General features: G+C 36.6%; 1 non-coding gene across 1 annotated transcript; it reads left to right on the top strand.

Annotated features, from left to right (window-relative positions):
* The first annotated feature begins 8,512 nt into the window (after positions 1 to 8,512).
* Positions 8,513 to 8,616, top strand: LOC127898749 (small nucleolar RNA R71). The gene has a single exon (XR_008050595.1). It is a non-coding gene; the product is annotated as a small nucleolar RNA R71 (small nucleolar RNA).
* The last annotated feature ends 5,451 nt before the right edge of the window (positions 8,617 to 14,067 follow it).

Here is a 14,067-nt window from a genome sequence, read left to right as displayed (position 1 = left end):
AAACCCCAAAATCTCACTGGAAGTAGTGACACTCTCACAAAGAAATTAAAACCAATAAAAATAGTCACTCCAATGAATGGTAATTGAGAGAGAAAATAATAAAGAAGTGATATCACATGCTCTCACCAAGATGAAATAAATATGCCCTCAGCTTAGAAATAATACGATCTCAAGTCAAACAAAAATGCTAGTCAACCCAATTTATTTATCTCTTTTTTTTTATTATGCATCACGACATCTTTTTAGCCCATATAACTAGCTTCTACTTCAAACTATAGTTCCCTAAAATCAAGAAGGACTTTTATTAGGACGTAACGTAGGCTAGGGACATGGCTAACAAAGAAGGAAAATAAGGAAAACAAAGTGTATGTTTGAGAAAAATACAGAGAATTTTTTTTTTTTTGGAAGTTGCAAGGTGGATTTCACCTATTATTTTTATTTTTTTTTTCTTTTGAAACAACAACTTTTGTTTTGTTTGTTTTTTTTTTTTTTGCATAACTTTACTGAACAACAAAATTATTTACATTTTCTCAAACATATATAGGTGATGGAACTTATAAGACATTGGGTAATACTCCAAATCGGAGTGGGTCAAGATGATAAGTTGACAAAGAAAAAGATTTTTTTTTTTAAAAGGCTCAAAAGGGTTAACTATGGATATTTGATAAAAGGGATGGCTAGAAAGGCTCAAACGGATCAAAGATGGCCTTTCCATCGTCTTTTAGGGCTCTAAATAATCTTCCATATTTACTAGTTAGATGGGCCTCCAAATGTAGCAACACACTCTTTTTTTTTTATTTTACAATTTTTTTTTAAGGGTTAACTCAAAAGTAATTTAGAGATCGTGTATAAAATAATAAACTGCTAAGCTGTATAAAGAGTGGGCAAAAGGGTTATTCTCCAAGAAAAATAATAGGCTCAAAAACTCACTTGGTACTTATTATGACATGTTCATTCCTTCAAGCAACTCACATTTGTCTCCGACATCAACATGTAAAGTAGCAAACATAGCGTAACATCACTTAAGACCAAAGATAATACAAATACTAAAATTTGAAATTAATCATGTCGTCCAATGTTAAAACAAATCACACATTTTTTTTTAAACATCATTCTACCCCCCAACCTATTCTAAACATGAAAGGAAAATATGCATGCAGAAATGTGAAAATGATGCATAAAAACTAATTAGAAAAGTTACACGTAAAATGATAGAAAACGAAAATAATTTTTTTTTTTTAAAGAAGATGCGTTTCTAGAGGAACTACACTCCATATTCAGCCATCTTCGACTCAAAAGTTGGAAAATGTATATTTATAGAGGAGAAATTAAAAAGAAGAAAAATAAACATAAACACATAATAAAGAAAAAGAAAATGTCTGAATTTTTTTTTTTTTATAAACGATGAAGATGCGTTTCTAGAGTCACTACACTCCATATTCAGCCATCTTCAACACAAAAAGTTAGCAACAGTTAGTTTCTACAACAAAAAATTAGTAAAAACTTAACCAAAATTCCACAATTGTCGACTATTCCCTCCCCCCAACCAGAACGAAACATTGTCCTCAATGTTTGAAAGGAAAGAAGTAGAGTTTAGAAGACATCACCTGGGTGGTGCAACACAGAAGAAAATATTTATAGGCGGAGAGTTAAATCTAATTTGTACTTCTTACTACTGCTACTGTTACCATCATTATTTGGACGCTCCAACACGAAGGTCCAGGGGTCTGGCTCCGGTCTATAAGCTTGTAACAGATCAAGTAGCTCATTAGCAGTGTGAGCACAAATAAAAAGTTTTTTCACATTAGCGGGAATGAAATAGTTTTTTATTGCATGGTTAAGAAATGCGATAAAGCCATCATAAAAGTTATTGACATTTAACAAACCGATGGGTTTCTGGTGGATGTGGAGATGGGCCCAAGATGTTAGCGTGATAAGTGCCTCTAGTGTTGCAAGATCTCCTGGAAGGAAAATAAAAGCATCAGCATGATTAAGCATTTCAGTTATTCTTTCCTGCATACCTGAGACGACTAACTCTTCTCCAGTTGATGAGTTAGACGAACTGCCCAATGGTTTTAAGACTCTTGGGATGATGCCTAACACTTGACTTCCTCTGATAAAAGCTGCTTCTGAGACCATTTTTGATAACCCTCGATTACCTCCTCCATACACCAAGTGTAATTTTCTCGCTGCTATGCTTCGACCAAGATCTATGGCTGCCTCAACGAACTCTTTATGTTTGCCATATGTAAATCCAGAAAACACACAAATGTTCTTGAATTGTCTATTGGGAGTAGCTGCCATTGTGATACTTCGCAAAAATAATTTGTGAGTGCTTGACAAAGAAAATCACATTTAAGAGTCTTGGTGATAGTGGGTCATAGTTGTGTATGAGGTCACATGTCCATGTCAAATAACGCGTAAAGCACGTGGCTCGCGAGTCAAAAAGGAAACAGTAAAAAGGGAAAGGCAAACAGTAATAAGGAAAAAGCAAACAGTAATAAAATTATTAAAGACAATAATGCAAACAATAAGACAATAGTGAAATAAAATAACAATAAAGTAAAAGGATATTTACAGGTAGTTGCGACTGTGGCTCACATCTTCCTCTGGTTTTACGTCCAGAAACGGCTTGAACGCCCTCTATGGGTCGAGGATAGGCTTCCTATCCAGTTTTCTTATAAACTGGCAAACAGGGTCGTTTATAGTCAGATTCCCGAGACTATATCGGGCATGCTGTTTCTGGAATAATGGCCATAACTGGAGAATCGCTCCTTGCACATATCCACTGGGATGCGTTTCAAGAGACAAAAGGATATCATCCAATGACTCTTAATTCAAGCCATCCCTAATGAATTGAATCTTATCTTCCCTGTTATCAGACACCATTCCTAAAGAACATGGGTTTTTATTGCAACTCATTCTGGCACACTTATGACAAGCAACAGAAATTCTTCGAGCTCGTCGTTTTCTTGCATAATTTCCTTTACCACAACCAGGCATGTATGCAATAAATTTTGGAGGTAACTCACCTGCCGATCGTACTTTAGCCTCGATTAACCAACGGATGTCAGCAGGTATGTTATTCCTCATGAGTAATCGCATGCGTTCGGACCGAGCTTTATAGATCGTAAGGAGGGCATTCTGAGGAAGTGAAGGGAATCGCTTGTGAAGCTTCGCTAGAATCTCATTTCTGTCCATACCTTCGCCTCAGAATATCAGTTATTATGGGAAACTGAAGTAACCGACTTGATTGTCACGGAGTACCGTTATCCGCCACTTCACCGGGGTAACAAACTAAAGCACACAAACAGAAAAACAAATTAAAACACACAAAGAAAATTAAAATCGTCCTCTTATTGAATTTACCTCAAGCTCCAACTGGATGTCGTAAACACTTCTCTCAATGTCTCTGAGTTGGCGTTCTAAACCCTCAACATAGGCTACTAACTCTGGTGGTTGTAGAGCCCAAATGCGTTGTGTTTTACAAAATTGAATCTGCCTTTTGAGATGAGTTTTGACACGTTGAAGTGGTTTAAGAATGTTCAGGAGGAACGGTCTAAGTATGAGACTCATGATTAAAAATGATAAGAGAAAACTTAATGGTAAAATAAACACACTTATGCAAAAATAATTTCAATTAGCAAAAGAATAATAATAAAAAGAAAGAAAGAAAAATCAAATCAACGAAAAGAAAAAAAATCAATTCAAATTTGGTGGGTCACTCAAATTTATTTCGGTGTCTTCTTCATGTGGTTGGTACTCTAGATATGGCTTTAATATTTGACCATTAACTTTAAACGTGACACCGTTCTTTGGGTCTTTAATTTCAATTGCCCCATGTGGAAAAACAGTATGAACAATAAATGGGCCAGACCAACGAGAGCGTAACTTACCTGGGAATAGGTGCAAGCGAGAATTGAATAAAAGCACTTTCTGACCTGGAGTGAACGATTTTCTCATAATTTGCTTATCATGGAAGACTTTCATTCGTTGCTTGTAAATCTTGGCATTTTCGTATGCATCATTGCGAATTTCTTCAAGTTCTGCCAGCTGTAATCTTCTTTCTGAGCTGGCTTGCTGCATGTCAAAATTGAATTTCTTGATGGCCCAATATGCACGATGCTCGAGTTCCACAGGTAGGTGGCAAGCTTTTCCATACACTAGCCTGTAGGGTGACATCCCAATCGGGGTCTTGAAAGCCGTTCTATATGCCCATAAGGCATCATCAAGTCTTAATGACCAATCTTTTCTGTCCGGCCTCACCGTCTTTTCTAATAAGTGCTTTATTTCTCGATTGGATATCTCAACTTGGCCACTGGTTTGCGGATGATACGGAGTGGCCACTTTGTGTGTGATTGAATACTTTGTCAAAAGAGTTTTGAATGCTTTGTTACAAAAGTGGGCACCACCATCACTGATTATCGCTCGTGGGAATCCAAAGCGTGAAACAATGTTGCTTTTCAAAAATGCTATCACCACCTTGTGATCATTGGTCCTACATGGAATTGCTTCTACCCATTTCGATACGTAGTCAACAGCAACCAATATGTATTGATGGCCAAAAGACGGGGGAAAGGGTCCCATGAAGTCGATACCCCATACGTAAAAAATCTCAACCACTAAAATTGGATTTAGTGGCATCATGTTCCTTTGTGTAATGCTCCCCATTCGTTGACACCTATCACATGAAGAACAGAAAGTGTAAGCGTCTCGAAATATAGATGACCAATAGAAACCACATTGTAAAACTTTAGTCGCTGTTTTCTTAGCACTGAAATGGCCTCCACAAGCTTGTTCATGGCAGAATGAAAGGATATTCTGAATTTCACTTTCTGGGACACATCGTCTAACAATTTGGTCTGCACAATACTTGAATAAATATGGGTCATCCCAAAAGAAATTCTTTATCTCTGCAAAGAATTTAGCCTTGTCTTGCTTGGTCCAATGCTCTGGAAGTTTACCTGTAACAAGATAATTAACTATATCAGCATACCAAGGTAATACTTCCACATTCATTAATTGTTCATCTGGAAATGACTCATTCAATGGTAATGATTCTGTAATTGTGTCAAAATGGAGACGAGAGAGGTGGTCCGCCACAACATTCTCTGTGCCTTTCTTATCTTTGAATTCCAAGTCGAACTCCTGTAAAAGTAACACCCAACGAATTAGTCTGGCTTTTGCATCTTTCTTTGTGAGAAGATATTTAAGAGCAGCATGATCCGTGAATATAATTATTTTACAACCAATGAGATATGATCGAAATTTTTCTAATGCAAACACTACTGCTAGCATTTCTTTTTCAGTAGTTGAATAGTTCAACTGTGCATCATTCAATGTCATACTAGCATAGTAAATAACGTGGGAAATTCGATCAACTCTTTGTCCTAATACTGCTCCTACTGCATAATCAGATGCATCACACATTAGCTCAAATGGTAAGCTCCAGTTTGGGGCCTGAATGATGGGTGATGATGTCAACAACTGTTTTAATTTTTCAAACGCAACAAGACATGAATCATTAAAGACAAAAGGTACATCCTTAGCAAGTAGATTGCATAAGGGTCTAGAAACTTTGCTAAAATCTTTAATGAAACGTCTATAAAAACCAGCATGCCCAAGGAAAGATCTTACTTCTCTGATTGTTTTAGGTGGAGGAAGATTAAAAATGAGATCCACATTGGCTTTGTCAACCTCAATGCCTTTGCTCGAAATGATGTGACCGAGAACAATACCTTGTTTTACCATAAAATGACATTTCTCCCAATTTAAGATCAAGTTCTTCTCGATACATCTCTGCAGAACTAGTGTTAGATGATGTAAACATTGATCAAATGAGTCTCCAAAGACAGAAAAGTCATCCATAAAGACTTCAAGGAATCGTTCCACCATATCAGAAAAAATGCTCAACATTCATCGTTGAAATGTAGCAGGTGCATTACATAATCCAAATGGCATTCTCCTATATGCAAATGTGCCAAAAGGGCAAGTGAAAGTAGTTTTCTCTTGATCTTTTGGTGCTATGGGAATCTGATTATATCCTGAGTAGCCATCTAGAAAGCAATAAAATTCATGGTCTGCTAATCTATCAAGCATTTGATCAATAAATGGTAAAGGAAAATGGTCTTTACGTGTGACAGAATTCAACTTTCTATAATCAATGCATACACGCCATCCTGTAGTTACTCTAGTGGGTATCAATTCATTATCAGCATTCGTAACTACTGTGACTCCTGACTTTTTGGGGACGACTTGTACAGGACTGACCCATGAACTATCAGAAATTGGGTAAATGATACCTGCATCTAATAGCTTAAGGACTTCAATTCTAACAACTTCTTTCATATTAGGATTTAACCGACGTTGCATTTCCCTAGTAGATTTAGCATTTTCATCGAGGTGAATGTAATGCATGCAGTCTACAGGATTTATACCTTTTATATCTGCTATGGTCCATCCTAATGCTTCTTTGTGCTCTTTTAAAACATCCAACAACTTACCTTTTTGTTCGTCATTTAGGGATGATGAGATGATTACCGGCAGAGTACTTTCTTCTCCCAAAAACCCATATTCCAAAGTGTTGGGCAATGGTTTGAGCTCGAGTTTCGGTGGTGATTCTGATGATGGAATGAGTTGCTTCTCTGATGGTGCTAGTTGCTCAACTCTTGACTTCCATTTATTAGTGTCCATAGATGGTGCTGAGTCAAGCAGGGCGTTGACCTCATCGACCGATCTGTCAATATCAAAATCCAAACCAAAGTGAGTTAAACATGTTTGTAAAGGATCATCACTAAGGTTTGAAACAAAAGTATCATCAACTAATGCTTCAATTAAATCCACATCAACAATTCCATCATCTGCACTGTGAGGTTGTTTGGCAATGTTGAAGATGTTCAGCTCCATAGTCATGTTGCCGAAGGACAACTGCATATTTCCAGTCCTACATTGAATGTGAGCATCCGCAGTTGCCAAGAAAGGTCGGCCTAGGATAATGGGGATGTGCTTCCTTGAATCCTGTATTGGTTGAGTGTCAATTACAATGAAATCAACAGGAAAATAAAACTTATCTACCTGGATAAGCACGTCCTCCACAATACCACGAGGTATTTTTGTGGACCGATCTGCAAGCTGTAACACCACTGGAGTTGGGTGTAATTCTCCCAATCCAAGTTTCACAAATACTGAATAAGGCAACAGATTTACACTAGCTCCTAAATCCAACAAAGCATTCTCAATTGTGTGGTTCCCTATACTACATGAGATAGTGGGGGAGCCTGGGTCTTTGCATTTTAAAGGAATTTTATGTTGGAGTATAGAACTAACGTTTTCTGTTAAAAATGCCTTCTTTTGAACATGCATATTTCTCTTTTTAGTACAAAGGTCTTTAAGAAACTTGGCATAAGATGGAACTTGTTTAATAGTATCAAGCAAAGGGATGTTAACACTTACCTGTTTGAAGATTTCAAGAATCTCACCTGTGGATTTTCCCTTTTTTCCTTTAGCTAACCTTTGAGGAAATGGAGCTTTGGGAACGTATTCTCGTGGGTTAGTTTCTTCTTTCTCCTCCGGTGATGAGTCCTCAACATTCACAGGTACAATTTGATTTTCTTTTGTCACCGACATCTCCACTTTGTTGTCGACTTCTTTTCCTTTTCGCAAGGTCATTATTGCTTTGACCTCTCCATGCTGCTGTAGTGAACTGGTACTTGCTTCATGCACTCCTTTAGGGTTAGGCACTGGTTGACTTGGAAACTTACCTTTCTTAACGGTCATTGCCAAGGTCTGAACTAAAGAAGCAAGTTGTCCCACCATCTTCTCGAGGCTTGAAACTGATTGAGCTTGTGAGTTGAAGCCTGCTCTCAACTCATTTCGTAGTCCATCAATGGTGCGGTTCTGTTGCTCAATCGTAGAGTGAGTAAGATTCTTGAGATTCTGGAATGAATCCTCCCATGGTCTAGGTTGAGAGTAGTTCTGGTTCTGATTGTATGGTCTAAATGGGGGCTGAGAGGCTTGAGGATTTTGAGAAATTTGTTGCATTGGTGGAGCTGGAGCTGCTGGTCCATTCTGTTGGAATCCTTGAGACCATGAAAAATTGGGGTGGTCTCTCCATCCAGGGTTATATGTGTTGGAGTATGGGTTGTAATTTGATGGCTTTCTCATTACACCTATGGCATTGGCTTGATCTGAGTATGAGTCATGGTCATGTGGTTCTGTTGATTTCGCAGTTGATAACGATGCTATTTGTCGAGCAAGACCTTCAACCATCTCCTTGACTTCTTTGATTCCCGAAGTTGATTCGCCAATTTGAACCTCATTCACTCCTTTAATTCTTCTAGTATTCCTGAGTGATCGACTCCGTTGTTGGGAATTATCTGCTTGTCGCTGGAAGAATTCCCAAATTTCTAATGCACTTTTTGACATTAGCTCTCCTCCACTTGTTGCCATTAGCCATTCTTGCACATTTGGTAGTAATCCCTCCAAAAAGTATTGACATTGGTGCCATTTCTCGTACCCATGATGTGGACACTTCAAGAGTAGCCCATTGAATCGCTCCCACGTTTCGAAAAACTGCTCGTCATCTCTCTGGGTAAACTCCGAGATTTCCCTGCGAATAGCATTGGTTTTATGCACTGGGAAATATTTATTTAAAAATTTAGTTACCATTTGTTCCCATGATGAAATGCTATTAGCAGGCAATGTATTAAGCCATGAACGAGCTCTATCCTTTAAAGAAAATGGGAATAATCTGAGTTTAACATCATCGTCTGAAAAATTTTCATATTTAAAAGTTTGACAAATGGCATGAAAATCATTCAGATGATTATATGGATCCTCATTTTCTAGGCCATAAAATGTGGGGAGACAATTTAGCACACTAGGTTTTAATTCAAAGCTCCTAGCAGCTACATTTGGGTATCTTATGCATGATGTGCTCAAATTAGCTAAGGGACTAAAATAGTCCTTAAATGGTCTCTCCTGTGGTGCTTGTAAATCCATTTTATTTTTAATTTGTTTGTGTGTGCGAAGTGTTTTTTCTAATTCAAGGTCTATAGGTTCAAGATTAGGTAATAATGACCTACGACCATGCATGCAAAACAAATAAATAAAAAAAAAAGGATGAGAACAAAACAAATAAAAATAAAGAAGAGGGAGAAATTACGATACTAACCTTATTGCGCTATTAAAACCTTTCTATAAAAATACACAAAAACAAATACGTGAAAGAAATTAACTAAAAATTAAATTAATTAAAATAAAATTACAACGAAAAATAAATTGAAAAATAAATTACAGAATTTTAAAGAAGAGAAAAAATAAAAGAAATACTAACCTTTAAATGTAGATTCACTCTTTTTTTTCTTTTTTTTTTATAATAAATAAAAAAAATACAAGAAAACAAATAAAAGAAATTATTCACAAAAATTAATTCTATTAATTAAAATTACTTACCTCCCCGGCAACGGCGCCAAAAACTTGTTGTGCAAATTTTAATGTATTCGCAAGTGCACGAATCTATTGTAGTATAGATCTATGGTGACGAGTGTCGATCCCACGAGGAGGTGGATTTTAATTGTGTAGAATTAATTTTGTAAATGGGTGATTGGATTTATGGTGGAAATGATTTGGAATATGCTAAAACTTAAATTAAAATGGCGAGGATAAATTCTAAAATTGGTATTGAAATGGCGAGAATAAATTCTAAAATTGGTATTGAAATGGCGAGAATAAATTGACGATAATTATATTGAAATGACGTACTTGGGTATCTGGATCCGTATCAACATGCATCATGGGCTAAATAATCCGTATTAATGCCAATTAAATCATGAGGGGGGAATCCACACCTCATGAACCACGCTCTAATCAATATGGTGCTAAGGGCTTATCGTGCCAAATAATAATAACCTTATACTAGAGAGCCGGTGTAACCAAGACGGTATCTAGACAAGACTATTATTATTTGTCGACGAGAAGTCAAAACATCCACAAAAATTAGAGGGGAAGAGAAAATAAATTTACCAAATTAAGCCCATGACACATGTTGAGACTTCACCTTCAACCCAAGCTTGAAAGAAAATTAGCCACTCATAGTTGAACTAGGGGTAAAATGGGAATTTATTAAAATACGAAGAAAATACAAGATGGAGAGGGAATTACAGAAAATGGATCCCAAAAATGGATTCAGAGATATCAAATTAGGGGGGGGAGGCCCCCTTTTTATAGATACATGGAGTAAATCATGGCCATCGGATTAAAAACAGTTTGGACGCTCAGGATTGCGCCACGTCATCAGTCAACAGTCCACGGTTTGACCACGCGGATGAACAGTAACACGGTTTGACTCGGATGAACAGTAACGCGGTTTGACTCGGATGAACAGTAAAGCGGTTTGGTTGAAAATAATCCTGTGTGATGCATGTACCGTACGCGAGATTTTTCATCCACTGATATGCTGCCACGTCACCATCAACAGTACATAAGAATTTTAGCCCAACAGGATCGTGACACCTCATCAGTCAATGCCACATCATCGGTCAATGCCACGTCATCGATCCGTCTATGTGAACAGTGTTGTGAACAGTAACGTAGTTAGTACCGTACACGTGAATAGTACCGTACATATGAATAATGCCATTTTTCCTTTTATGCTCCTCCTAAGGTTTTCGACTGTCCTGAGTTCAAAAGTGATGTCCGTTTTGCCGTCTGATCTCTCCTTTATTGTGAAATGACTATAATGCCCCTAAAATACATAAAATACTTAATTAAAATAAAACACATGTAATTAAATCACAAGAAGGTTAAATACATAAAAGTAAGGGTTGTTAGTAAGACTTGAAATGTAAAATGACGGTTTTCTCCTTTATAAATATGCATTTTCTAATACTCAACATTAGTGTCTAGAGACTACTCTTCAACTCTGTTCGATGTCGGATCACCATTTTATACAGTAACTGCTACAGAGAACTATTTTTATAAAATTATAGTTTGGCCCCAAAACTTTATAAAATTATACTATGACCCAAAACTTTATAAAACTAGTCAAATAGATCTATTTTTAGGATTTTGAGCAATACTTGTTATTATCAAAATTCTCAAAGCTTTTAAATTGAAACCATTAACATGAGAATAACCAATTTTATAAAAACATTTAGAATATAAAACCTTTATAAAGTGAAAATGATGATTTAAAAATATATGAAAACTATTTTGAGCTTTTAAAAGATTAATCAATCTTAATCAAGTTTGTTATCATCAAAATCAATAATAAAAAAATATTTATGTTAACAATCTCTTCTTTTTTGATGATGACAAACTTTTCAAGAAAAAATTTGTGCAATTTTGCTCCCTCTAAGTAAAATATTTATAGAATTTAGCTCCCCCTAGATATGTGCCCATCAATTTTTAACCTCATATAAATAAATTTAATAAAAAGATTTTTTTTAACAGATTATATATAAATTATCTCCCCCTTCATCATAAAAAAGAAACGATCGCGAAAAGATTAAAAAGAGAAGTTCAGAGATTACCCATGTTGAAAAAGTTTTGGCAGAATTTCCCCTTAAAAATGAATATATCCTAAAAAACAAAGTGGTTAAAACACTCCCATATAAGCTCCAATTTAGCAACCAACCTCCATACCAACAAATTCAATCATTATCATACACAATAACCAAAACATATTATCAAAATCAACTCAATCATAAACAAAGTCCACATATCCAAAAAAAACATTATAAAAGCATCACAAGCACAATCAAAATCAATAAGTAACACAACAACTACATGAAATGAGTAATGTTTGTGCGAAATGCAAAGGCGCAGAAAACTAAGATGGGGGCGGTAAAGAGGAACTGCCGGGAACATAGCCAAGGTGACCAAGAATGCGGCGCTGTCCAGCAAGTAACTCCATCTGCTGATCTAATATCTGCTGTCGAAAAGTCGCAAAGTCTGACTGAAGTGCATCCACTTTGTCGAAGAGCTGCTGAAGACAGTCCTCAAAAGCAGAAGATGCTGCAGGAGGTATAGTTGGCACAACTGGCTCATCATCCTAAGAGGATGCTGCTGCTGCTGCGTGACGAGGGGCACGTGGTCTAGCTCCAAGGCGAAAGTCGGGTAACTCATCCTCAGAATAAACGTCATTGAGCATGCGGTTATCATCCGGAGCTCCCAAAGTATCCTCATTCTTAGAGGAGGTAACCTTGATCCACTTGCCTTGCCTCAAATAAAAACCAATCCCCGAAATTATTTCCCTACCCAACTTTTTGGTCTCAACATATATAGGTTTGGTCAAATGAACATGAAAGTGTCTCAGAATCTTACTAATAATGCTACCATAGAGAAGAGATCTGTTAGACAGAGCAAGGGTAGAGAGCATATGATGCAAAAGAGTGAATGAAAGGTGCACTTGCCTTCCTCGGATGAGAGAGTCAAGTAAACCGACATCTAATCTAGTCACCTCATCAGTGTGTCCCTGCCTAGGTGTAATCATGTGCTGCAGAATATTGTGAAGAATACGGACTTGGAATGGTAACAACTAAGACCGAAAGGACAAAGAGCAGACCTCGTCAGAGAGATCGCAACGTCTACAAATATTCTTAACACCCTCAATGTGAGTAAACTGACTAAAATGAAGCTCTTTTCTAGTAGTATACAGATTTAGCCCCTTACATGATATTTCAAGAATACGGTCAAGCTCAAACATATCGAATTCAATCCTAACACCTTCAACATGTGTTACGACCCTATCTTTTCGATTATCCGAAATCTCCATATTAGAGTAAAATACCCTAACTAAATTTTCATAGACTCGTTCTTCAATGCCTAAAACTTCATCCCATTGTCTTAGCATTTGAGGCAAAGTTCTACCACATATAGTAATATCAGAGAAATTGTCAATATCAATATAGAAAGAGGTAGTTACCGCTTTTCCTATGAATTTCTCATGAAATCGTTGAGACAGTTGACTATTTGGAAAATACAGGCTGTCAAAATCTTAAGAAAGAGGCCGGGAGGAATTGAGATTGCGTGGAGCTGTTTGCTTGGTTCGGGTACGCCTTGGTCGTGAAGCCATTGATGATTTTGAAAGAATTTAAATTGGTAGAAAGGAAGTTTGAGAGATGAGAAAGTCATTACAAGTTGAAATTTGATGGAAAATGGAAGAAATTTGGGTCAAATTTGGCGAGATCAGTGCGATAGGTTCTAGGGTTTGAGTTTTGGGATTTTTCAATTTTTAAATCAAAAACGAGTTTTGATCGGTTAAAAATGTTCTAAACAAGATAAGAAAGGTTTTTAATTGTTCAATTTGGTGAAAAATGACAAGAAAAGTGATGGATTTGAGAAAAGAGAACAGGTGCAGTCGCGGGTTGAGACAGGAAGAAAGTCTAAGGGGCAAAACGAAATGGGGAAGAAGATGGGTCACTGTACACTTAACGCGTGATAACGGAGACCCGTTATTGAGATATCGGTGAGCCGACAACATCCAGTGACCTCCCCAAATTTTTTCATGAAAACGGTGAGCCGTTAAGGTACTATCGGCGAACCGACAGTGTCCAGAATGTTTGCCATAGTGTCTTCCCTAAAACGGTTAGCCATTTATTGAAATAACGACAATCCGTTTTCTACAACTTATGATTTCACACGTTTGTTTTAGTATTTGGCCAAAAATAATACATTTCAAGATCATTTCATTGATCCAAAATGTTTTAAGTGCCAGTTCAATGCATAATTCATGAACATATATGTATTTCAACAATTAATTCATACACATATTCAAAAATACACACACCCCACATGGATATCATGATTGAGCATTCCATAGATATTAAATCATCAAATCATAAATCAATCAATTTTAATAGAATCAATATCATGAATAAAGATGTTAATGCAAAAATTTTATCATCCCAAGTTCATGCCGAATTTTTGAAAATTGTTCTTCAGAAAGTGGTTTTGTAAAAATATCGGCAAGTTATTTTTTCGTAGAAATAAACTCTAATGCAATATCTCCCTTTTGAACATGATCTCTCAAGAAATGATCTATAATTTCTATATGCTTGGTTCTAG

This window comes from Citrus sinensis, chromosome 1 (genome assembly GCF_022201045.2).
Source record: "Citrus sinensis cultivar Valencia sweet orange chromosome 1, DVS_A1.0, whole genome shotgun sequence".
Lineage (NCBI taxonomy): Eukaryota > Viridiplantae > Streptophyta > Magnoliopsida > Sapindales > Rutaceae > Citrus > Citrus sinensis.
This window is presented reverse-complemented; position numbering and strand designations above follow the sequence as displayed.